The following is a 27,263-nucleotide window of genomic DNA, read 5'->3' as shown; positions in this document are numbered from 1 at the left end:
TTTTAGCCTCTCAAAATGACCTTCGTTGTTCACGGCGAAGACTGCATCGCCACGGCAACGGCGTTCGACGAAACATCAAAAGCTTCATGATCTGGTATTATGAACTTCTTGTATTTGTGTGGAAGAAATTTGATATTGATTTGATTTACCTACTAAGAGAAACAAGCCAAAGTATAAAGACTTTAACTTCCTGTTACCAGTAGGTGGCGCTATGACTATGATTCAAAATTGGCCTGCAGATGTCGTCAGGCCTGGAGTCTAATCAAACACATGACATCTGGTAAAGATCTGATGATGTGGAGTCGAGTTACATCAGTTTATTCGTTCATGGCGAAGGATCGAAATTCGCCGAGCCGCCACGTCGCCGCCCTTCAGTAACTTCTTACAATCTTCACAACGAAGCATTATCAAGGTCTTAAGGCTTGTTTGACAACATTTGAGAGGGATCTGATTAATCTGTGAGGAGCAGGATGTCAAAGTACGCAGCGTACAACTTCCGGTTGCCACTAGGTGGCGCTATCACTATGATTCTAAATTATCATATAGATGTGTTCCGGGTCAGGATGTTATGACATATGAGAGATTTTGAGCAGATTCGACAATGTACGGCCGAGTTACAACAACTTCCTGTTTCGTGGCGAATGGTGTTTCTTTGACGCCACGCCACGGCCACATAGTTCGATAACTTTTTGATCTTTGAGTAACTTTTCACTGCCAAGGTCTCAAGAGCAGACTAGCCGAATCTGAAGTCAATCGGGTCAAATCTCTGGGAGGAGTTCGTTAAAGTATGACGCCTTGAAACGGTCAAAAAACGTCATAAAAGCAAAAATGGCCGACTTCCTGTTTGGTTTAGAGAAAACGGCCAAGAGGATTTTTGGTGCGGCTCATCACGTTCCACATAACTACCAACTTTCATACAGCTGGGTGAATCCTGATGTTGGGGCTACTCAATAGGGGGCGCTAGCGAGCCAATATTTCATACTGCAGCTGGACACCCCAATCAGACTGCAATTTTCGCAAATTCTGGCTTGCGTGCCAAATTTCACAACATTCCCAATATCCCAAGCACCTCCTTTTTGCGACGAAACACTTAGAATAATAATAATAATTAAAGCTGCGAGCAGCGATGAGCGGGCCCTCGCTATATGCACGTCGGGGTGCATGCACGTCGGCGTGCCGGCGGGACTCCGGCCTGCGCGGCCGAGAACGTCCGCGACCGTCGGACGGCGCGAGGACTCTGGTTGATGCTGCCATTCAGTTCTGTGACCGTCAGACACTGCATGCAGGTTCAGATCATGGCCCCAATATACTTTTATTTCAGTCCATATGTGATACATGTTCCTACCAAATTTCATACATCTAGGTGAAACGTACTGCGAGGGCTGCTTCGTTGAAATATTGTAGGGGGCGCTATTGAGCCGATTTGCCACTCTGAACCAATAAAATCATATTCTATAACTACATTTCGGGCTTGTAATCTGCTTGCCAAGTTTGCTTATGTTTCGAGCATTTGTAGCCTCTCAAAATGACCTTCGTTGTTAACGGCGAAGACTGTATCGCCACGGCAACGGCGTTCGATGAAACATCAAAAGCTTCATGATCTGGCATTCTGAACTTCTTGTATTTGTGTTGGACAAATTTGATATTGATTTGATTGACCTACTAAAAGAAACAAGCCAAAGTATCAAGATTTAACTTCCTGTTACCAGTAGGTGGCGCTATGACTATTATTCAAAATTGGCCTGCAGATGTCTTCAGGCCTGGAGTCTAATCAAACACGTGAAATCTGGTAAAGATCTGATGATGTGGAGTCGAGTTACATCAGTTTCTTTGTTCATGGCGAAGGATCGAAATTCCGTCGCCACGGCAACAGCTTTTCACGAAACAACAAGCTTTGAGTAACTTTTCATCACAAAGGTCTTTAGACTGTACCGACCAAATTTGAAGTTGATCTGATGAATTCCCTAGGAGGAGTTCGTTAAAGTGCAGCGCCTGGAAATGACAAAAACGACATGAGAAATTCATAAAAAATGCAAAATGGCTGACTTCCGGTTGGGTTTAGAGCATAGCCCCAAGAGACTTTTATTGAAGTCCATATGCGATACATGTTCCTACCACAGTTCATACATCTAGGTCAAACGTACTGCGAGGGCTGCTTCGTCGAAATTTTGTAGGTGGCGCTATTGAGCCGATTTGGCACTCTGAACCAATAAAATCAGATTCTGTAACTACATTTCGGCCTTGTAATCTACTTGCCAAGTTTGCTTATGTTTCGAACATTTTTAGCCTCTCAAAATGACCTTAGTTGTTAACGGCGAAGACTGCATCGCCACGGCAACGGCGTTCGACGAAACATCAAAAGCTTCATGATCTGGCATTATGAACTTCTTCTATTTGTGTGGAACAAATTTCATATTGATTTGATTTACCTACTAAGAGAAACAAGCCAAAGTATAAAGACTTTAACTTCCTGTTACCAGTAGGTGGCGCTATGACTATGATTCAAAATTGGCCTGCAGATGTCTTCATGCCTGGAGTCTAATCAAACACGTGAAATCTGGTAAAGATCTGATGATGTGGAGTCGAGTTACATCAGTTTATTCGTTCATGGCGAAGGATCGAAATTCGCCGAGCCGCCACGTCGCCGCCCTTCAGTAACTTCTTACAATCTTCACAACGAAGCATTATCAAGGTCTTAAGGCTTGTTTGACAACATTTGAGAGGGATCTGATTAATCTGTGAGGAGCAGGATGTCAAAGTACGCAGCGTACAACTTCCGGTTGCCACTAGGTGGCGCTATCAGTTTGATTCACAATTATCATATAGATGTGTTCCGGGTCAGGATGTTATGACATATGAGAGATTTTGAGCAGATTCGACAATGTACGGCCGAGTTACAACAACTTCCTGTTTCGTGGCGAATGGTGTTTCTTTGACGCCACGCCACGGCCACATCGTTCGATAACTTTTTGATCTTTGAGTAACTTTTCACTACCAAGGTCTCAAGAGCAGACTAGCCGAATCTGAAGTCAATCGGGTTAAATCTCTGGGAGGAGTTCGTTAAAGTATGACGCCTTGAAACGGTCAAAAAACGTCATAAAAGTAGAAATGGCCGACTTCCTGTTTGGTTTAGAGAAAACTTCCAAGAGGATTTTTGGTGCGTCTCATCACGTTCCACATAACTACCAACTTTCATACAGCTGGGTGAATCCTGATGTTGGGGCTACTCAATAGGGGGCGCTAGCGAGCCAATATTTCATACCGCAGCTGGATACCCCAATCAGACTGCAATTTTCGCAAATTCTGGCTTGCGTGCCAAATTTCACAGACTTCCCAATATCCCAAGCACCTCCTTTTTGCGACGAAACACTAAAAATAATAATAATAATAATAATAAACATTCGAAATTCAATAGGTCCTCCGCTCCGACTACGTCGGTGCTCGGGCCCTAATTAAAGCTGCGAGCAGCGATGGGCGGGCCCTCGCAATATGCACGTCGGGGTGCCGGCGGGACTCCGGCCTGCGCGGCCGAGAACGTCCGCGACCGTCGGACGGCGCGAGGACTCTGGCTGATGCTGCCATTTAGTTCTGTGACCGTCAGACACTGCATGCAGGTTTAGAGCATGGCCCCAATATACTTTTATTTAAGTCCATATGTGATACATGTTCCCACCAAATTTCATACATCTAGGTCAAACGTACTGCGAGGGCTCCTTCGTCGAAATTTTGTAGGGGGCGCTATTGAGCCGATTTGCCACTCTGAACCAATAAAATCATATTCCCTAACTACATTTCGGCCTTGTAATCTACTTGCCAAGTTTGCTTATGTTTCAAGCATTTTTAGCCTGTCAAAATGACCTTCGTTGTTAACGGCGAAGACTGCATCGCCACGGCAACGGCGTTCGACGAAACATCAAAAACTTCATGATCTGGCATTATGAACTTCTTGTATTTGTGTGGAACAAATTTGATATTGATTTGATTTACCTACTGAGAGAAACAAGCCAAAGTATCAAGACTTTAACTTCCTGTTACCAGTAGGTGGCGCTATGACTATGATTCAAAATTGGCCTGCAGATGTCTTCAGGCCTGGAGTCTAATCAAACACGTGAAATCTGGTAAAGATCTGATGATGTGGAGTCGAGTTACATCAGTTTATTCGTTCATGGCGAAGGATCGAAATTCGCCGAGCCGCCACGTCGCCGTCCTTCAGTAACTTCTTACAATCTTCACAATGAAGCATTATCAAGGTCTTAAGGCTTGTTTGACAACATTTGAGAGGGATCTGATTAATCTGTGAGGAGCAGGATGTCAAAGTACGCAGCGTACAACTTCCGGTTGCCACTAGGTGGCGCTATCACTATGATTCTAAATTATCATATAGATGTGTTCCGGGTCAGGATGTTATGACATATGAGAGATTTTGAGCAGATTCGACAATGTACAGCCGAGTTACAACAACTTCCTGTTTCGTGGCGAATGGTGTTTCTTTGACGCCACGCCACGGCCACATAGTTCGATAACTTTTTGATCTTTGAGTAACTTTTCACTGCCAAGGTCTCAAGAGCAGACTAGCCGAATCTGAAGTCAATCGGGTCAAATCTCTGGGAGGAGTTCGTTAAAGTATGACGCCTTGAAACGGTCAAAAAACGTCATAAAAGCATAAATGGCCGACTTCCTGTTTGGTTTAGAGAAAACGGCCAAGAGGATTTTTTGTGCATCTCATCACGTTCCACATACCTACCAACTTTCATACAGCTGGGTGAATCCTGATGTTGGGGCTACTCAATAGGGGGCGCTAGCGAGCCAATATTTCATACCGCAGCTGGACACCCCAATCAGACTGCAATTTTCGCAAATTCTGGCTTGCGTGCCAAATTTCACAACATTCCCAATATCCCAAGCACCTCCTTTTTGCGACGAAAGACTAAGAATAAGAATAAGAAGAATAAACATTCGAAATTCAATAGGTCCTCCGCTCCGACTACGTCGGTGCTCGGGCCCTAATAATAAACATTCGAAATTCAATAGGTCCTCCGCTCCGACTACGTCGGTGCTCGGGCCCTAATTAAAGCTGCGAGCAGCGATGGGCGGGCCCTCGCAATATGCACGTCGGGGTGCCGGCGGGACTCCGGCCTGCGCGGCCGAGAACGTCCGCGACCGTCGGACGGCGCGAGGACTCTGGCTGATGCTGCCATTTAGTTCTGTGACCGTCAGACACTGCATGCAGGTTCAGAGCATGGCCCCAATATACTTTTATTTAAGTCCATATGTGATACATGTTCCCACCAAATTTCATACATCTAGGTCAAACGTACTGCGAGGGCTGCTTCGTCGAAATTTTGTAGGGGGCGCTATTGAGCCGATTTGCTACTCTGAACCAATAAAATCATATTCCGTAACTACATTTCGGCCTTGTAATCTACTTGCCAAGTTTGCTTATGTTTCGAGCATTTTTAGCCTCTCAAAATGACCTTCGTTGTTAACGGCGACGACTGCATCGCCACGGCAACGGCGTTCGACGAAACATCAAAAGCTTCATGATCTGGCATTATGAACTTCTTGTATTTGTGTGGAACAAATTTGATATGGATTTGATTTACCTACTAAGAGAAACAAGCCAAAGTATAAAGACTTTAACTTCCTGTTACCAGTAGGTGGCGCTATGACTATGATTCAAAATTGGCCTGCAGATGTCTTCAGGCCTGGAGTCTAATCAAACACGTGAAATCTGGTAAAGATCTGATGATGTGGAGTCGAGTTACATCAGTTTATTCGTGCATGGCGAAGGATCAAAATTCGCCGAGCCTCCACGTCGCCGCCCTTCAGTAACTTCTTACAATCTTCACAATGAAGCATCATCAAGGTCTTAAGGCTTGTATGACAACATTTGAGAGGGATCTGATTAATCTGTGAGGAGCAGGATGTCAAAGTACGCAGCGTACAACTTCCGGTTGCCACTAGGTGGCGCTATCAGTTTGATTCAAAATTATCATATAGATGTGTTCCGGGTCAGGATGTTATGACATATGAGAGATTTGGAGCAGATTCGACAATGTACGGCCGAGTTACAACAACTTCCTGTTTCGTGGCGAATGGTGTTTCTTTGACGCCACGCCACGGCCACATAGTTCGATAACTTTTTGATCTTTGAGTAACTTTTCACTGCCAAGGTCTCAAGAGCAGACTAGCCGAATCTGAAGTCAATCGGGTCAAATCTCTGGGAGGAGTTCGTTAAAGTATGACGCCTTGAAACGGTCAAAAAACGTCATAAAAGCAAAAATGGCCGACTTCCTGTTTGGTTTAGAGAAAACGGCCAAGAGGATTTTTGGTGCGTCTCATCACTTTCCACATACCGACCAAATTTCATACAGCTGGGTGAATCCTGATGTTGGGGCTACTCAATAGGGGGCGCTAGCGAGCCAATATTTCATACCGCAGCTGGACACCCCAATCAGACTGCAATTTTCGCAAATTCTGGCTTGCGTGCCAAATTTCACAACATTCCCAATATCCCAAGCACCTCATTTTTGCCATGAAAGCGGAAGAAGAAGAAGAAGAATAATAATAATAATTAAAGCTGCGAGCAGCGATGAGCGGGCCCTCGCAATATGCACGTCGGGGTGCATGCACGTCGGGGTGCCGGCGGGACTCCGGCCTGCGCGGCCGAGAACGTCAGCGACCGTCGGACGGCGCGAGGACTCTGGTTGATGCTGTCATTCAGTTCCGTGACCGTCAGACACTGCATGCAGGTTCAGAGCATGGCCCCAAGAGACTTTTATTTAAGTCCATATGTGATACATGTTCCTACCAAATTTCATATATCTAGGTGAAACGTACTGCGAGGGCTGCTTCGTTGAAATTTTGTAGGGGGCGCTATTGAGCCGATTTGCCACTCTGAACCAATAAAATCATATTCCATAACTACATTTCGGCCTTGTAATCTACTTGCCAAGTTTGGTTATGTTTCGAGCATTTTTAGCCTCTCAAAATGACCTTCGTTGTTAACGGCGAAGGATGCGTCGCCACGGCAACAGCTTTTCACGAAACAACAAGCTTTGAGTAACTTTTCATCACAAAGGTCTTTAGACTGTACCGACCAAATTTGAAGTTGATCTGATGAATTCCCTAGGAGGAGTTCGTTAAAGTGCAGCGCCTGGAAATGACAAAAACGACATGAGAAATTCATAAAAAATGCAAAATGGCTGACTTCCGGTTGGGTTTAGAGCATAGCCCCAAGAGACTTTTATTGAAGTCCATATGCGATACATGTTCCTACCACATTTCATACATCTAGGTCAAACGTACTGCGAGGGCTGCTTCGTCGAAATGTTGTAGGGGGCGCTATTGAGCCGATTTGCCACTCTGAACCAATAAAATCATATTCCATAACTACATTTCGGCCTTGTAATCTACTTGCCAAGTTTGCTTATGTTTCGAGCATTTTTAGCCTCTCAAAATGACCTTCGTTGTTCACGGCGAAGACTGCATCGCCACGGCAACGGCGTTCGACGAAACATCAAAAGCTTCATGATCTGGCATTCTGAACTTCTTGTATTTGTGTGGAACAGATTTGATATTGATTTGATTTACCTACTAAGAGAAACAAGCCAAAGTATAAAGACTTTAACTTCCTGTTACCAGTAGGTGGCGCTATGACTATGATTCAAAATTGGCCTGCAGATGTCTTCAGGCCTGGAGTCTAATCAAACACGTGAAATCTGGTAAAGATCTGATGATGTGGAGTCGAGTTACATCAGTTTATTCGTGCATGGCGAAGGATCGAAATTCGCCGAGCCGCCACGTCGCCGCCCTTCAGTAACTTCTTACAATCTTCACAACGAAGCATTATCAAGGTCTTAAGGCTTGTTTGACAACATTTGAGAGGGATCTGATTAATCTGTGAGGAGCAGGATGTCAAAGTACGCAGCATACAACTTCCGGTTGCCACTAGGTGGCGCTATCACTATGATTCTAAATTATCATATAGATGTGTTCCGGGTCAGGATGTTATGACATATGAGAGATTTTGAGCAGATTCGACAATGTACGGCCGAGTTACAACAACTTCCTGTTTCGTGGCGAATGGTGTTTCTTTGACGCCACGCCACGGCCACATAGTTCGATAACTTTTTGATCTTTGAGTAACTTTTCACTGCCAAGGTCTCAAGAGCAGACTACCCAAATCTGAAGTCAATCGGGTCAAATCTCTGGGAGGAGTTCGTTAAAGTATGACGCCTTGAAACGGTCAAAAAACGTCATAAAAGCAAAAATGGCCGACTTCCTGTTTGGTTTAGACAAAACGGCCAAGAGGATTTTTTGTGCGTCTCATCACGTTCCACATACCGACCAAATTTCATACAGCTGGGTGAATCCTGATGTTGGGGCTACTCAATAGGGGGCGCTAGCGAGCCAATATTTCATACCGTAGCTGGACACCCCAATCAGACTGCAATTTTCGCAAATTCTGGCTTGCGTGAAAATTTTCACAGACTTCCCAATATCCCAAGCACCTCCTTTTTGCGACGAAACACTAAAAATAAGAAGAATAATAATAATTAAAGCTGCGAGCAGCGATGAGCGGGCCCTCGCAATATGCACGTCGGGGTGCATGCACGTCGGCGGGACTCCGGCCTGCGCGGCCGAGAACGTCCGCGACCGTCGGACGCCGCGAGGACTCTGGTTGATGCTGTCATTCAGTTCCGTGACCGTCAGACACTGCATGCAGGTTCAGAGCATGGCCCCAATATACTTTTATTTAAGTCCATATGTGATACATGTTCCTACCAAATTTCATACATCTAGGTGAAACGTACTGCGAGGGCTGCTTCGTTGAAATTTTGTAGGGGGCGCTATTGAGCCGATTTGCCACTCTGAACCAATCAAATCATATTCCCTAACTACATTTCGGCCTTGTAATCTACTTGCCAAGTTTGCTTATGTTTCGAGCATTTTTAGCCTCTCAAAATGACCTTCGTTGTTAACGGCGAAGACTGGATCGCCACGGCAACGGCGTTCGACGAAACATCAAAAGCTTCATGATCTGGCATTATGAACTATTTGTGTGGAACAAATTTGATATTGATTTGATTTACCTACTAAGAGAAACAAGCCAAAGTATCAAGACTTTAACTTCCTGTTACCAGTAGGTGGCGCTATGACTATGATTCAAAATTGGCCTGCATATGTCTTCAGGCCTGGAGTCTAATCAAACACGTGAAATCTGGTAAAGATCTGATGATGTGGAGTCGAGTTACATCAGTTTATTCGTTTATGGCGAAGGATCGAAATTCCGTCGCCACGGCAACAGCTTTTCACGAAACAACAAGCTTTGAGTAACTTTTCATCACAAAGGTCTTTAGACTATACCGACCAAATTTGAAGTTGATCTGATGAATTCCCTAGGAGGAGTTCGTTAAAGTGCAGCGCCTGGAAATGACAAAAACGACATGAGAAATTCATAAAAAATGCAAAATGGCTGACTTCCGGTTGGGTTTAGAGCATAGCCCCAAGAGACTTTTATTGAAGTCCATATGCGATACATGTTCCTACCACATTTCATACATCTAGGTCAAACGTACTGCGAGGGCTGCTTCGTTGAAATTTTGTAGGGGGCGCTATTAAGCCGATTTGCCACTCTGAACCAATAAAATCATATTCTATAACTACATTTCGGCCTTGTAATCTACTTGCCAAGTTTGCTTATGTTTCGAGCATTTTTAGCCTCTCAAAATGACCTTCGTTGTTCACGGCGAAGACTGCATCGCCACGGCAACGGCGTTCGACGAAACATCAAAAGCTTCATGATCTGGTATTATGAACTTCTTGTATTTGTGTGGAACAAATTTGATATTGATTTGATGTACCTACTAAGAGAAACAAGCCAAAGTATAAAGACTTTAACTTCCTGTTAGCAGTAGGTGGCGCTATGACTATGATTCAAAATTGGCCTGCAGATGTCTTCAGGCCTGGAGTCTAATCAAACACGTGAAATCTGGTAAAGATCTGATGATGTGGAGTCGAGTTACATCAGTTTATTCGTTCATGGCGAAGGATCGAAATTCGCCGAGCCGCCACGTCGCCGCCCTTCAGTAACTTCTTACAATCTTCACAATGAAGCATTATCAAGGTCTTAAGGCTTGTTTGACAACATTTGAGAGGGATCTGATTAATCTGTGAGGAGCAGGATGTCAAAGTACGCAGCGTACAACTTCCGGTTGCCACTAGGTGGCGCTATCACTATGATTCTAAATTATCATATAGATGTGTTCCGGGTCAGGATCTTATGACATATGAGAGATTTGGAGCAGATTCGACAATGTACGGCCAAGTTACAACAACTTCCTGTTTCGTGGCGAATGGTGTTTCTTTGACGCCACGCCACGGCCACATAGTTCGATAACTTTTTGATCTTTGAGTAACTTTTCACTGTCAAGGTCTCAAGAGCAGACTCGCCGAATCTGAAGTCAATCGGGTCAAATCTCTGGGAGGAGTTCGTTAAAGTATGACGCCTTGAAACGGTCAAAAAACGTCATAAACGCAAAAATGGCCGACTTCCTGTTTGGTTTAGAGAAAACGGCCAAGAGGATTTTTGGTGCGTCTCATCACGTTCCACATAACTACCAACTTTCATACAGCTGGGTGAATCCTGATGTCGGGGCTACTCAATAGGGGGCGCTAGCGAGCCAATATTTCATACTGCAGCTGGACACCCCAATCAGACTGCAATTTTCGCAAATTCTGGCTTGCGTGCCAAATTTCACAACATTCCCAATATCCCAAGCACCTCCTTTTTGCGACGAAACACATAAAATAATAATAATAATAATAAGAATAATAAACATTCGAAATTCAATAGGTCCTCCGCTCCGACTACGTCGGTGCTCGGGCCCTAATTAAAGCTGCGAGCAGCGATGGGCGGGCCCTCGCAATATGCATGTCGGGGTGCATGCACGTCGGGGTGCCGGCGGGACTCCGGCCTGCGCGGCCGAGAACGTCCGCGACCGTCGGACGGCGCGAGGACTCTGGTTGATGCTGTCATTCAGTTCCGTGACCGTCAGACACTGCATGCAGGTTCAGAGCATGGCCCCAATATACTTTTATTTAAGTGCATATGTGATACATGTTCCTACCAAATTTCATACATCTAGGTGAAACGTACTGCGAGGGCTGCTTCGTTGAAATTTTGTAGGGGGCGCTATTGAGCCGATTTGCCACTCTGAACCAATAAAATCATATTCCATAACTACATTTCGGCCTTGTAATCTACTTGCCAAGTTTGGTTATGTTTCGAGCATTTTTAGCCTCTCAAAATGACCTTCGTTGTTAACGGCGAAGGATGCGTCGCCACGGCAACAGCTTTTCACGAAACAACAAGGTTTGAGTAACTTTTCATCACAATGGTCTTTAGACTGTACCGACCAAATTTGAAGTTGATCTGATGAATTCCCTAGGAGGAGTTCGTTAAAGTGCAGCGCCTGGAAATGACAAAAACGACATGAGAAATTCATAAAAAATGCAAAATGGCTGACTTCCGGTTGGGTTTAGAGCATAGCCCCAAGAGACTTTTATTGAAGTCCATATGCGATACATGTTCCTACGACAGTTCATACATCTAGGTCAAACGTACTGCGAGGGCTGCTTCGTCGAAATTTTGTAGGGGGCGCTATTGAGCCGATTTGCCACTCTGAACCAATAAAATCTGATTCTGTAACTACATTTCGGCCTTGTAATCTACTTGCCAAGTTTGCTTATGTTTCGAGCATTTTTAGCCTCTCAAAATGACCTTCGTTGTTAACGGCGAAGACTGCATCGCCACGGCAACGGCGTTCGACGAAACATCAAAAGCTTCATGATCTGGCATTATGAACTTCTTGTATTTGTGTGGATGAAATTTGATATTGATTTGATTTACCTACTAAGAGAAACAAGCCAAAGTATAAAGACTTTAACTTCCTGTTACCAGTAGGTGGCGCTATGACTATGATTCAAAATTGGCCTGGATATGTCTTCAGGCCTGGAGTCTAATCAAACACGTGAAATCTGGGAAAGATCTGATGATGTGGAGTCGAGATACATCAGTTTATTCGTTCATGGCGAAGGATCGAAATTCGCCGAGCCGCCACGTCGCCGCCCTTCAGTAACTTCTTACAATCTTCACAACGAAGCATTATCAAGGTCTTAAGGCTTGTATGACAACATTTGAGAGGGATCTGATTAATCTGTTAGGAGCAGGATGTCAAAGTACGCAGCGTACAACTTCCGGTTGCCACTAGGTGGCGCTATCAGTTTGATTCAAAATTATCATACAGTTGTGTTCCGGGTCAGGATGTTATGACATATGAGAGACTTTGAGCAGATTCGACAATGTATGGCCGAGTTACAACAACTTCCTGTTTCGTGGCGAATGGTGTTTCTTTGACGCCACGCCACGGCCACATAGTTCGATAACTTTTTGATCTTTGAGTAACTTTTCACTGTCAAGGTCTCAAGAGCAGACTCGCCGAATCTGAAGTCAATCGGGTCAAATCTCTGGGAGGAGTTCGTTAAAGTATGACGCCTTGAAACGGTCAAAAAACGTCATAAAAGCAAAAATGGCCGACTTCCTGTTTGGTTTAGAGAAAACGGCCAAGAGGATTTTTGGTGCGTCTCATCACGTTCCACATAACTACCAACTTTCATACAGCTGGGTGAATCCTGATGTCGGGGCTACTCAATAGGGGGCGCTAGCGAGCCAATATTTCATACCGCAGCTGGACACCCCAATCAGACTGCAATTTTCGCAAATTCTGGCTTGCGTGCCAAATTTCACAGACTTCCCAATATCCCAAGCACCTCCTTTTTGCCATGAAAGCGGAAGAATAATAATAAGAATTAAAGCTGCGAGCAGCGATGGGCGGGCCCTCGCAATATGCACGTCGGGGTGCCGGCGGGACTCCGGCCTGCACGGCCGAGAACGTCCGCGACCGTCGGACGGCGCGAGGACTCTGGTTGATGCTGCCATTCAGTTCTGTGACCGTCAGACACTGCATGCAGGTTCAGAGCATGGCCCCAATATACTTTTATTTAAGTCCATATGTGATACATGTTCCTACCAAATTTCATACATCTAGGTGAAACGTACTGCGAGGGCTGCTTCGTTGAAATGTTGTAGGGGGCGCTATTGAGCCGATTTGCCACTCTGAACCAATAAAATCATATTATACAACTACATTTTGGGCTTTAAATGTGTATGCCAAGTTTGCTTATGTTTCGAGCATTTTTAGCCTCTCAAAATGACCTTCGTTGTTAACGGCGAAGACTGCATCGCCACGGCAACGGCGTTCGACGAAACATCAAAAGCTTCATGATCTGGCATTATGAACTATTTGTGTGGAACAAATTTGATATTGATTTGATTTACCTACTAAGAGAAACAAGCCAAAGTATCAAGACTTTAACTTCCTGTTACCAGTAGGTGGCGCTATGACTATTATTCAAAATTGGCCTGCAGATGTCTTCAGGCCTGGAGTCTAATCAAACACGTGAAATCTGGTAAAGATCTGATGATGTGGAGTCGAGTTACATCAGTTTATTCGTTCATGGCGAAGGATCGAAATTCCGTCGCCACGGCAACAGCTTTTCACGAAACAACAAGCTTTGAGTAACTTTTCATCACAAAGGTCTTTAGACTGTACCGACTAAATTTGAAGTTGATCTGATGAATTCCCTAGGAGGAGTTCGTTAAAGTGCAGCGCCTGGAAATGACAAAAACGACATGAGAAATTCATAAAAAATGCAAAATGGCTGACTTCCGGTTGGGTTTAGAGCATAGCCCCAAGAGACTTTTATTGAAGTCCATATGTGATACATGTTCCTACCACATTTCATACATCTAGGTCAAACGTACTGCGAGGGCTGCTTCGTCGAAATTTTGTAGGGGGCGCTATTGAGCCGATTTGCCACTCTGAACCAATAAAATCATATTCCCTAACTACATTTCGGCCTTGTAATCTACTTGCCAAGTTTGCTTATGTTTCGAGCATTTTTAGCCTGTCAAAATGACCTTCGTTGTTAACGGCGAAGACTGCATCGCTACGGCAACGGCGTTCGACGAAACATCAAAAGCTTCATGATCTGGCATTATGAACTTCTTGTATTTGTGTGGAACAAATTTGATATTGATTTGATTTACCTACTAAGAGAAACAAGCCAAAGTATAAAGACTTTAACTTCCTGTTACCAGTAGGTGGCGCTATGACTATGATTCAAAATTGGCCTGCAGATGTCTTCAGGCCTGGAGTCTAATCAAACACGTGAAATCTGGGAAAGATCTGATGATGTGGAGTCGAGATACATCAGTTTATTCGTTCATGGCGAAGGATCGAAATTCGCCGAGCCGCCACGTCGCCGCCCTTGAGTAACTTCTTACAATCTTCACAACGAAGCATTATCAAGGTCCTAAGGCTTGTTTGACAACATTTGAGAGGGATCTGATTAATCTGTGAGGAGCAGGATGTCAAAGTACGCAGCCTACAACTTCCGGTTGCCACTAGGTGGCGCTATCACTATGATTCTAAATTATCATATAGATGTGTTCCGGGTCAGGATGTTATGACATATGAGAGATTTGGAGCAGATTCGACAATGTACGGCCGAGTTACAACAACTTCCTGTTTCGTGGCGAATGGTGTTTCTTTGACGCCACGCCACGGCCACATAGTTCGATAACTTTTTGATCTTTGAGTAACTTTTCACTGCCAAGGTCTCAAGAGCAGACTAGCCGAATCTGAAGTCAATCGGGTCAAATCTCTGGGAGGAGTTCGTTAAAGTATGACGCCTTGAAACGGTCAAAAAACGTCATAAAAGCAAAAATGGCCGACTTCCTGTTTGGTTTAGAGAAAACGGCCAAGAGGATTTTTGGTGCGTCTCATCACGTTCCACATAACTACCAACTTTCATACAGCTGGGTGAATCCTGATGTTGGGGCTACTCAATAGGGGGCGCTAGCGAGCCAATATTTCATACTGCAGCTGGACACCCCAATCAGACTGCAATTTTCGCAAATTCTGGCTTGCGTGTCAAATTTCACAACATTCCCAATATCCCAAGCACCTGCTTTTTGCCATGAAAGCGGAAGAAGAAGAATAATAATAAACATTCGAAATTCAATAGGTCCTCCGCTCCGACTACGTCGGTGCTCGGGCCCTAATAAACATTCGAAATTCAATAGGTCCTCCGCTCCGACTACGTCGGTGCTCGGGCCCTAATAAACATTCGAAATTCAATAGGTCCTCCGCTCCGACTACGTCGGTGCTCGGGCCCTAATTAAAGCTGCGAGCAGCGATGGGCGGGCCCTCGCAATATGCACGTCGGGGTGCCGGCGGGACTCCGGCCTGCGCGGCCGAGAACGTCCGCGACCGTCGGACGGCGCGAGGACTCTGGCTGATGCTGCCATTCAGTTCTGTGACCGTCAGACACTGCATGCAGGTTTAGAGCATGGCCCCAATATACTTTTATTGAAGTCCATATGTGATACATGTTCCTACCAAATTTCATACATCTAGGTGAAACGTACTGCGAGGGCTGCTTCGTTGAAATTTTGTAGGGGGCGCTATTGAGCCGATTTGCCACTCTGAACCAATAAAATCATATTCCATAACTACATTTCGGCCTTGTAATCTACTTGCCAAGTTAGGTTATGTTTCGAGCATTTTTAGCCTCTCAAAATGACCTTCGTTGTTAACGGCGAAGAATGCGTCGCCACGGCAACAGCTTTTCACGAAACAACAAGCTTTGAGTAACTTTTCATCACAAAGGTCTTTAGACTGTACCGACCAAATTTGAAGTTGATCTGATTAATTCCCTAGGAGGAGTTCGTTAAAGTGCAGCGCCTGGAAATGACAAAAACGACACTAAAAATTCATAAGAAATGCAAAATGGCTGACTTCCGGTTGGGTTTAGAGCATAACCCCAAGAGACTTTTATTGAAGTCCATATGTGATACATGTTCCTACCACATTTTAATACATCTAGGTCAAACGTACTGCGAGGGCTGCTTCGTCGAAATTTTGTAGGGGGCGCTATTGAGCCGATTTGCCACTCTGAAACAATACAATCATATTCCGTAACTACATTTCGGCCTTGAAATCTACTTGCCAAGTTTGCTTATGTTTCGAGCATTTTTAGCCTCTCAAAATGACCTTCGTTGTTCACGGCGAAGACTGCATCGCCACGGCAACGGCGTTCGACGAAACATCAAAAGCTTCATGATCTGGCATTATGAACTTCTTGTATTTGTGTGGAACAAATTTGATATTGATTTGATTTACCTACTAAGAGAAACAAGCCAAAATATAAAGACTTTAACTTCCTGTTACCAGTAGGTGGCGCTATGACTATGATTCAAAATTGGCCTGCAGATGTCTTCATGCCTGGAGTCTAATCAAGCATGTGAAATCTGGTAAAGATCTGATGATGTGGAGTCGAGATACATCAGTTTATTCGTTCATGGCGAAGGATCGAAATTCGCCGAGCCGCCACGTCGCCGCCCTTCAGTAACTTCTTACAATCTTCACAACGAAGCATTATCAAGGTGTTAAGGCTTGTTTGACAACATTTGAGAGGGATCTGATTAATCTGTGAGGAGCAGGATGTCAAAGTACGCAGCGTACAACTTCCGGTTGCCACTAGGTGGCGCTATCACTATGATTCTAAATTATCATATAGATGTGTTCCGGGTCAGGATGTTATGACATATGAGAGATTTTGAGCAGATTCGACAATGTACGGCCGAGTTACAACAACTTCCTGTTTCGTGGCGAATGGTGTTTCTTTGACGCCACGCCACGGCCACATAGTTTGATAACTTTTTGATCTTTGAGTAACTTTTCACTGCCAAGGTCTCAAGAGCAGACTCGCCGAATCTGAAGTCAATCGGGTCAAATCTCTGGGAGGAGTTCGTTAAAGTATGGCGCCTTGAAACGGTCAAAAAACGTCATAAATGCAAAAATGGCCGACTTCCTGTTTGGTTTAGAGAAAACTTCCAAGAGGATTTTTGGTGCGTCTCATCACGTTCCACATACCTACCAACTTTCATACAGCTGGGTGAAACCTGATGTTGGGGCTACTCAATAGGGGGCGCTAGCGAGCCAATATTTCATACCGCAGCTGGACACCCCAATCAGACTGCAATTTTCGCAAATTCTGGCTTGCGTGCCAAATTTCACAACATTCCCAATATCCCAAGCACCTCCTTTTTGCCATGAAAGCGGAAGAAGAAGAAGAATAATAATAATTAAAGCTGCGAGCAGCGATGGGCGGGCCCTCGCAATATGAACGTCGGGGTGCCGGCGGGACTCCGGCCTGCGCGGCCGAGAACGTCCGCGACCGTCGGACGGCGCGAGGACTCTGGCTGATGCTGCCATTTAGTTCTGTGACCGTCAGACACTGCAAGCAGGTTTAGAGCATGGCCCCAATATACTTTTATTTAAGTCCATATGTGATACATGTTCCCACCAAATTTCATACATCTAGGTCAAACGTACTGCGAGGGCTGCTTCGTCGAAATGTTGTAGGGGGCGCTATTGAGCCGATTTGCCACTCTGAACCAATGAAATCATATTCCCTAACTACATTTCGGCCTTGTAATCTACTTGCCAAGTTTGCTTATGTTTCGAGCATTTTTAGCCTGTCAAAATGACCTTCGTTGTTAACGGCGAAGACTGCATCGCCACGGCAACGGCGTTCGACGAAACATCAAAAACTTCATGATCTGGCATTATGAACTTCTTGTATTTGTGTGGAACAAATTTGATATTGATTTGATTTACCTACTAAGAGAAACAAGCCAAAGTATAAAGACTTTAACTTCCTGTTACCAGTAGGTGGCGCTATGACTATGATTCAAAATTGGCCTGCAGATGTCTTCAGGCCTGGAGTCTAATCAAACACGTGAAATCTGGTAAAGATCTGATGATGTGGAGTCGAGTTACATCAGTTTATTCGTTCATGGCGAAGGATCGAAATTCGCCGAGCCGCCACGTCGCCGCCCTTCAGTAACTTCTTACAATCTTCACAACGAAGCATTATCAAGGTCTTAAGGCTTGTTTGACAACATTTGAGAGGGATCTGATTAATCTGTGAGGAGCAGGATGTCAAAGTACGCAGCGTACAACTTCCGGTTGCCACTAGGTGGCGCTATCACTATGATTCAAAATGATCATACAGATGTGTTCCGGGTCAGGATGTTATGACATATGAGAGATTTGGAGCAGATTCGACAATGTACGGCCGAGTTACAACAACTTCCTGTTTCGTGGCGAATGGTGTTTCTTTGACGCCACGCCACGGCCACATAGTTCGATAACTTTTTGATCTTTGAGTAACTTTTCACTGCCAAGGTCTCAAGAGCAGACTCGCCGAATCTGAAGTCAATCGGGTCAAATCTCTGGGAGGAGTTCGTTAAAGTATGACGCCTTGAAACGGTCAAAAAACGTCATAAAAGCAAAAATGGCCGACTTCCTGTTTGGTTTAGAGAAAACGGCCAAGAGGATTTTTTGTGCGTCTCATCACGTTCCACATACCTACCAAATTTCATACAGCTGGGTGAATCCTGATGTTGGGGCTACTCAATAGGGGGCGCTAGCGAGCCAATATTTCATACCGCAGCTGGACACCCCAATCAGACTGCAATTTTCGCAAATTCTGGCTTGCGTGCCAAATTTCACAGACTTCCCAATATCCCAAGCACCTCCTTTTTGCCATCAAACTGGTAAAATAATAATAATTAAAGCTGCGAGCAGCGATGAGCGGGCCCTCGCAATATGCACGTCGGGGTGCCGGCGGGACTCCGGCCTGTGCGGACGAGAACGTCCGCGAGCGTCGGACGGCGCGAGGACTCTGGCTGATGCTGCCATTTAGTTCTGTGACCGTCAGACACTGCATGCAGGTTTAGAGCATGGCCCCAATATACTTTTATTTAAGTCCATATGTGATACATGTTCCCACCAAATTTCATACATCTAGGTCAAACGTACTGCGAGGGCTGCTTCGTCGAAATTTTGTAGGGGGCGCTATTGAGCCGATTTGCCACTCTGAACCAATAAAATCATATTCCCTAACTACATTTCGGCCTTGTAATCTACTTGCCAAGTTTGCTTATGTTTCGAGCATTTTTAGCCTGTCAAAATGACCTTCGTTGTTAACGGCGAAGACTGCATCGCCACGGCAACGGCGTTCGACGAAACATCAAAAACTTCATGATCTGGCATTATGAACTTCTTGTATTTGTGTGGAACAAATTTGATATTGATTTGATTTACCTACTGAGAGAAACAAGCCAAAGTATAAAGACTTTAACTTCCTGTTACCAGTAGGTGGCGCTATGACTATGATTCAACATTGGCCTGCAGTTGTCTTCAGGCCTGGAGTCTAATCAAGCATGTGAAATCTGGTAAAGATCTGATGATGTGGAGTCGAGATACATCAGTTTATTCGTTCATGGCGAAGGATCGAAATTCGCCGAGCCGCCACGTCGCCGCCCTTCAGTAACTTCTTACAATCTTCACAATGAAGCATTATCAAGGTCTTAAGGCTTGTATGACAACATTTGAGAGGGATCTGATTCATCTGTGAGGAGCAGGATGTCAAAGTACGCAGCGTACAACTTCCGGTTGCCACTAGGTGGCGCTATCACTATGATTCTAAATTATCATATAGATGTGTTCCGGGTCAGGATGTTATGACATATGAGAGATTTCGAGCAGATTCGACAATGTACGGCCGAGTTACAACAACTTCCTGTTTTGTGGCGAATGGTGTTTCTTTGACGCCACGCCACGGCCACATAGTTCGATAACTTTTTGATCTTTGAGTAACTTTTCACTGCCAAGGTCTCAAGAGCAGACTAGCCGAATCTGAAGTCAATCGGGTCAAATCTCTGGGAGGAGTTCGTTAAAGTATGACGCCTTGAAACGGTCAAAAAACGTCATAAAAGCAAAAATGGCCGACTTCCTGTTTGGTTTAGAGAAAACGGCCAAGAGGATTTTTTGTGCGTCTCATCACTTTCCACATACCGACCAAATTTCATACAGCTGGGTGAATCCTGATGTTGGGGCTACTCAATAGGGGGCGCTAGCGAGCCAATATTTCATACCGCAGCTGGACACCCCAATCAGACTGCAATTTTCGCAAATTCTGGCTTGCGTGCCAAATTTCACAACATTCCCAATATCCCAAGCACCTCCTTTTTGCCATGAAAGCGGAAGAAGAAGAATAATAAACATTCGAAATTCAATAGGTCCTCCGCTCCGACTACGTCGGTGCTCGGGCCCTAATTAAAGCTGCGAGCAGCGATGAGCGGGCCCTCGCAATATGCACGTCGGGGTGCATGCACGTCGGGGTGCCGGCGGGACTCCGGCCTGCGCGGCCGAGAATGTCCGCTGAAAGTACTTTGGAGGAGGAAGATCAGAGATGCTGTCGATTCATTCTGGCTGGGGAGGGAGACGCCACAATGACACCATTTTCATGAGGTTGCGCACAGGAAAGGAGCCTGGCCAGAGACCCGTGGATTCCAGCTCTGTCTTCATCCAGATCCTCTGCTGCTGTGAACAGGTCCACTGGCTGACTTCATGCTCGTAGCCAGGGAGCAGTGGAGGAGGACGGGTGGGGACAGCTAACGTCCTGGGTGATGGCTCACCTAGTCAGACAAGAATAAACGGAGCAAATTAGTACGATTCTGGTTGCGTCTTGATTTAATCTTTTGACATGAAAAACCTTCTAATACTAACTTTGATCTCTCTGTGCTGGTGACAGTTGAGCGGGCTCTGCAGACGTCTCAGGAGAAATCAGGGGGGCCTCTGACACTACAGAGAATATTAAACATGTTGTCATTATTATTGACAGTAGGATGAAGCAAGGATGTAACATGACAGCTACACTGTAGTCTGTGAAACTCAGCAAGCTGGACACTGGAGTGCTGCAGTTTTGATGAATACTACATGAAGTATATTTTTAAGATGCAAATACAGGTCAAATAACACACACCAGGGACTGTGACAGTCGCCTCTGTTGCTCTGTTGCTACGTCACCTATCTCAGCCGTATCCAATGACAGACTGTTTCTCACATTAATATATAAAGAATATACTTCATTCATACACGTGTGTTTGTCTTTCAATGGGTTAATATTCAGTGTGTGTCATTGTTATGTAACCTAGGCAGGTGAAGCAACATGGCACACTTCAAACACATGCATTCAGGTGTTAGTAACACAGCAGTTTCATACATACATATTGTTTATTTTTATCCAAATAAGAAAACGAAGAGTGATACGTACCCTCATCATGACTGGTATCAATTCATAGTCACGAGGACAACAAGCAGAACACCTAAACATGAGACAGAACGGTTCAAGTCATGCTTCATGTGGGATAAGAAGTCATGGTCCCATGGTTGTCGGTTGATGGCAGAACGTTTTTGGTGAAAAACCTCTTTCTGTTCCCACATTTTTTTAACAGTGATGAAGAAGGTCTACACATCTTGTACTTCAGTAAACAAATATGTATTAATACGACCACATGGTGTAAATACTCTTTAAGTAAAATTCCTGCATTCAAATCTTACTTACTCACAGTGGTGTATAAAGTACTCAAAAGCTATACTTGAGTAAAAGTAAAGATACCTTACTGGAAAACTACTCCAGTAAAAGTAAAAAGTCACCTATTAGAATACTACTTGAGTAAAAGTCTTAAAGTATCTGATATTTATTGTACTTAAGTACAAAAGTACTTAAGTATCAAAAGTAATTTTCTGATATTAAATGTACATCATAACCTGTTCATTGGAAGTAAAAGTACAAGTAAATGCTGTTAATAAAAAAGCAAAGGGTCAGAATTGTGAGAATTATGAAGTGTATTCTTTTAAGCGCTGTGGCACCATGACCAAGGACATGAGCTGTGTTGAACATAATTGGGTTGGCTGTGATCCATTCAGGAGCAACAATGTTCAACATAATATATTGTACATCAGTATACTTTTGCATCTACTATGAACTTATCATCATAATTCTCCGAAAAGCAATATGACACTATGAAGGAGTTGTAACAGTGCGTTTATAAGTCTGCTCATTAGACTAGAGGATGTAGAGGACCAATGCATAATATTATGTTCAGCAAAACATATCCACTTGATGCATCAGGTCAGTGTTTAGAGAAAGGACACCTGCCTGAGTTTTGATGAACACTACATGAAGTATATTTTTAAGATGCAAATACAGGTCAAATAACACACACCAGGGACTGTGACAGTCGCCTCTGTTGCTGGACGACCCGCTCCTTCTGGCAGCAGACACGTGAGCTCCTGAGGAACAGGCACTGGTCTCCTTACAGTTACAGCGGCGGCTGTAAGGAGAGAAGGATCACAAAACATAATCAATGGTTTATAACAGATATGAGCACAGTGAATATGACAGATGTGTTTAAATGTTGGATGTATTTACCATCTACTTGTGAAACCTTCAGATGAGTTGGTGCAGCCAGTGTAGATCAGAGATGCTGTGGATTCATTCTGGCTGGGGAGGGAGACGCCACAATAACACCATCTTCATGAGGTTGCGCACAGGAAAGGAGCCTGGCCAGAGACCCGTGGATTCCAGCTCTGTCTTCATCCAGATCCTCTGCTGCTGTGAACAGGTCCACTGGCTTAAGTGTCCGTAAAGTAACGTCCAGAGTAACGTTATATCTCACGTTAACGGGCCGCTGGTCAGCCTTCATTATATTCAGCGACGTACAGCAGTAAACGTTAAATCATATTTAAATGCACGTTCGTGTTTACATGATTTCGTCCGCAAAAACACAACAAATTCGGACATGAATGAACCTACCTATGAACTACATGCATTAATGACGATACGTGACGTGATACACCGGATACGTGTGTGTTTATTTAACGTTAACGTGATTGCACCCGTATCATGAACAATACAACTGAAGAAACACGTAACGGAACGATGCTGACCTGACATGATGATCATAACATGATATTAATGGTATGGTAATAATATTTCGGTTTGCAATAATGGAATAAAGTTGTTACAAGTACTTACAGAGAGTTTGTCGTCAGCAGAAGCCTCGTGTATTCCATGCGCATGCGTATTCCAGTTTTAACTGCCATTGTACTTCCTGTTTACGTCTGGGCAGGATGCATGAAGAGTCACGTGATATTTGTTTTCAGGCGTTGTATTCAGGACTGAGATAATTTCTCAAACAATGCTGAAACACCCTGAGATCGTGTTTGTGTTACAACTCCGTTTTGAAACCAAAACTTATTTCTGTGTATGTCGACTACAACTGCTCAAATCTGCGTGGGACAAACGTTTTGGTCAGACCTGTGACAAGCAGTGTAGTAACGCCCCTTGTGGATATCGCCAAGAAGTCATTGGCAGAATAACGCTACGGTCATTGACGTCATTGATACGCCCACTTATTTTTTAGGATAAAATGCTTCGCGTGCTACGCAGGAATCGCTTTTTAGTTTCAACTAGAAGGCTCACTGTTCTGTTATCAGAAGACCACTGGATCACATCTTCAAGACCCGAAAGGACTCTACGAAGGTTGATCTCCAAACGACTTTCTTTCTCTGCCAAGGTAAGTTTCAGTTCTGTGGTGTTACGTAACTTTGCGTCCAGTCTGTAGCAGTGGTGCGTTATGTGTCGGCAGTTTCACGAGAACTTTGTTATGAAGTAACATTTGTACAACAGTCTGGTTAGCTAAGATGTTTTAATAGTGTAACGGACTTAGTGACATATAATGTTAACCTGTTATGTTAGGTGTTGTGGTGATTACGGAAAGTGTTCTACGATGTTTTCTAAGAGTAGTTCTTGCATTTACCGAGGTCAGTGAAGGCCTCATGGCACACGTGCATGGGGCGCACATGGGTCATGTTGACGGGTCATGTACTTAAAAATAAAGTACCACAAGTAAAATAACGTGTGCTGGGCAATTTAACGCGTTATTATTATGGCTGTGTGTCTCTCTCTGTCTCTGTGTCTCTGTCTCTCTGCACGGCCAGATGTTATAATCATGGATGTATTAGAAATAAGCTTTCCTAGCATGTGGCATTTTGTAATGCTGAACAGCAACATCTTGTGATGTCATGACTAATCAATGAACTAATATACTTTCAGATGCCTCGTGGACGATCTTACCGCCGATCTCAGGCAGCCAAGAAGATTGCAGAGATGCGTCGTCCCTTGGAAATGAACCCTCAAAGACCCTCCGTTTCTTCTGGTATGTTGGCAACTGCTTTTCATAATTGCTGTTCTATGTGTAAGCTGTATTTTATTTTTACATGTCTGGAATGTGCACTGTTGTGTTTCAATGTATTATGTAGTATTATGTTTCATAGTGTTTATTTTGTTTTCCTTGTCTATTCAATAGTTGATGGAACGGGATTTCGCAATCCAGCGAAGAAATGGCCAACTTCCACCGTGACCGGGAAGCAACACAAGTTGGTCTTTATAGAGCACTCTCCAGACAAGAAGGTATATTTGCGTTGACAAATCATCAAGAACGGTGTGGATTTCTGTATGATTATTTGTTTGTCATTCTAAAAATGCCATTTTGTGTTTAGTTTGTCCTTCTTGTAGGCGACTCACATCTGCGAGGCATTGCAGATGGTTTCGTGGAGATGCCAGCAGCATTTTCTTATGGTGTGATGTCTACGCCCGGGGCCGCCGCGAAGGACTTGCGGGCTGAGGTGCGGAATGCTGCGTTGGATCGTACACCTGATGTTGTCTGTGTTTTGGCCCCATCCAACAACCTCACTTCCAGTAGAACCGTCATCGAGGCTGGTGAAGAGTTCGCCCTGCTCCTTGGTAGTGTTTGCGAGAAATGGGATGAGGTAAGATATATCTTCTACTAGAAATGATGTTTGTGTATAAGTTGTGATGTTTGGTATCGTGTTTGGATAAAATAACTTATGAACATCTGTTGTTTATTTTTAGGTGGTGGTGGTGGATTTTCCTCCAAGGCTCAACGTACCGGTGGACGTGCAGGAGCACTTGCGAAATCAGTACCGTATTAAGGCTGTATCTGCAGGTGTGTTTCATGAAATGTCACTTATGAATAGTTACATGTTTACGAGTTGATATTTAGATTTTCTATAATTTATTTTGTTTGTTTGATTTGCATAAATCACGATTCATATATTCCATTACAATCATATTTTGTTAGTAAATGGAATCAATGTCAAGGCCATGTCTTCCAAAAAGTCATAATGATAGAAATATCAGAAAAGAGATCACATCTGTGCACTGCATAATTGTTTTGTCTACATCTTGTTTTCTGTCAAAAAAGACTGTTGAAAATCATTTAGGCCTTTTTGGTAACTCTGGCTTTTTCTTCTCATGTTAAGGTGTCCGGTACTGGTCTGTTGCTGAGCAGTTTCCTATGAACGACCTCCAGCTGTGGTACAAAGACAGCGTAAGTAAAATAGGTTGACATGTGCAGAAGTGTGATGTATTTTTGTTTATAGATTATAGCAATCAATTCATGGCAGATTTATATTGATTCGTAGGTTGTGTGTTAAGTCATTTCTCTGTTATTGCTTTGTAGGTGCATTTGAGTGACTCTGACGGGATGCCCATCTTGGCAAAGGCGTTCTTTTCGGCTGCACATGACCACCTGCTGAGGAAGGTGCTGGATCCTGTTTCTACCAAGAAGCCAGATGTTTCTCCAAAGACATCGCCTCCTACTCGCAGGATCTCGCCGAAGGTGGTCGTGAAGGGAGAGGTCCGCTACGTGCCACGCCGCCCAGACCCTTCTGAGTGGACATTTGCTGGATGTGGCAATAAGGTAAATGATTGCAGACTGTTATTTTGTAGCTGATTGTGCAGACACGTGTATAGCGTTAGCATGTAATGGTCAAAAGAGACACGTGTTTAATATGAGGAATGCTTTTGTCATTACAGAGACATCATTTGGGGAAACCAGAACAGTCTTGCGACGCACCCAAGAGGAGGCTTGTTAATCAGCAGGTTTGTGAAGTTTCATTTATTTGCTGAAAAACACGGAAATATTTATGATCATAATAGTATGGATAGGGTTTGTGTAGCAAGGTGTCCATAATATTTCTTCTGCTGTATATTTCAGGTTGTCAAAGAATGTTCTGTACGTCTCTGGAGGTTCAGCAGCGCCATCTTGGATGCCATGGATGCTGTTGTGCCATCGCATTTTCCAAGTCCAGCTGCATCCCCAGCCGCATGCCCACCAGTTGTTTCACAATGCAGAAAGGTAACTTGCAACTACATGTCCTCTGTCTATCTATATCATTTTAAAAGTCAGAAATGATTATATTTCCATACGGAAATGTTGCAAGTTGTGCTTACAAATGTTTGTTGTTTATCTCAATTTAGGAACGACGCATGGGACTTCTCCAGAAGGCAGTTTCAGGCAAGACGGTGACAGAGCAGCAGGTGTGTTTTTGTGTATACCAAATTGAATTTTATGCAGTGTATGCAAGTAAAGACATTTCTGCATTTGTACATTGCACTGTGCTGAAAGTTAACTGTCAATGCATTATTTTGTAGGTGGACACGCCTAGTGTTGCAAACATCCCTGTGGAGCCATCAGAGACGGTGGCTGTGAATGCAGAGGTGTGTGTTCATACTTATATTGAAATGAGCTAATAGAACATGTTATTGAAAATGCAGTTAGATTACACTGAAATCAGTTTTTAAGCAAGTACATGTTTTTAAATGTTCTTTTTCTCTTTATGATCTCTTTATGAAGGTGCCGATTCCCCAGGACCAGGCTGTGGATCCGTCTTCAATGCCAACATCACTGCCAGTGGCTGTGAATGCAGAGGTGGGTGTTTTTCATACTTGTATTGAAATGAGCTAATATAACATGTTATTGAAAATGCAGTTCAATTACACTGAAATCAGTTTTTAAGCAAGTACATGTTTTTAAAAGTTGTTTTTCTCTTTATGAAGGTGCCGATTCCCCAGGACCAGGCTGTGGATCCGTCTTCAACGCCAACATCACTGCCAGTGGCTGTGAATGCAGAGGTGGGTGTTCTTCATACTTGTATTGAAATGAGCTAATATAACATGTTATTGAAAATGCAGTTCAATTACACTGAAATCAGTTTTTAAGCAAGTACATGTTTTTAAATGTTCTTTTTCTTTGTCCCTTTATAAGGTGCCGATCCCCCAGGACCAGGCTGTGGAACTGTCTTCAATGCCAACATCACTGCCAGTGGATGTGAATGCAGAGGTGGGTGTTC

Source organism: Melanostigma gelatinosum, assembly GCF_949748355.1.
Source record: "Melanostigma gelatinosum genome assembly, chromosome: 1".
NCBI lineage: Eukaryota > Metazoa > Chordata > Actinopteri > Perciformes > Zoarcidae > Melanostigma > Melanostigma gelatinosum.
The sequence above is the reverse complement of the archived record's forward strand: the minus strand, read 5'-3'. Positions refer to the sequence as shown.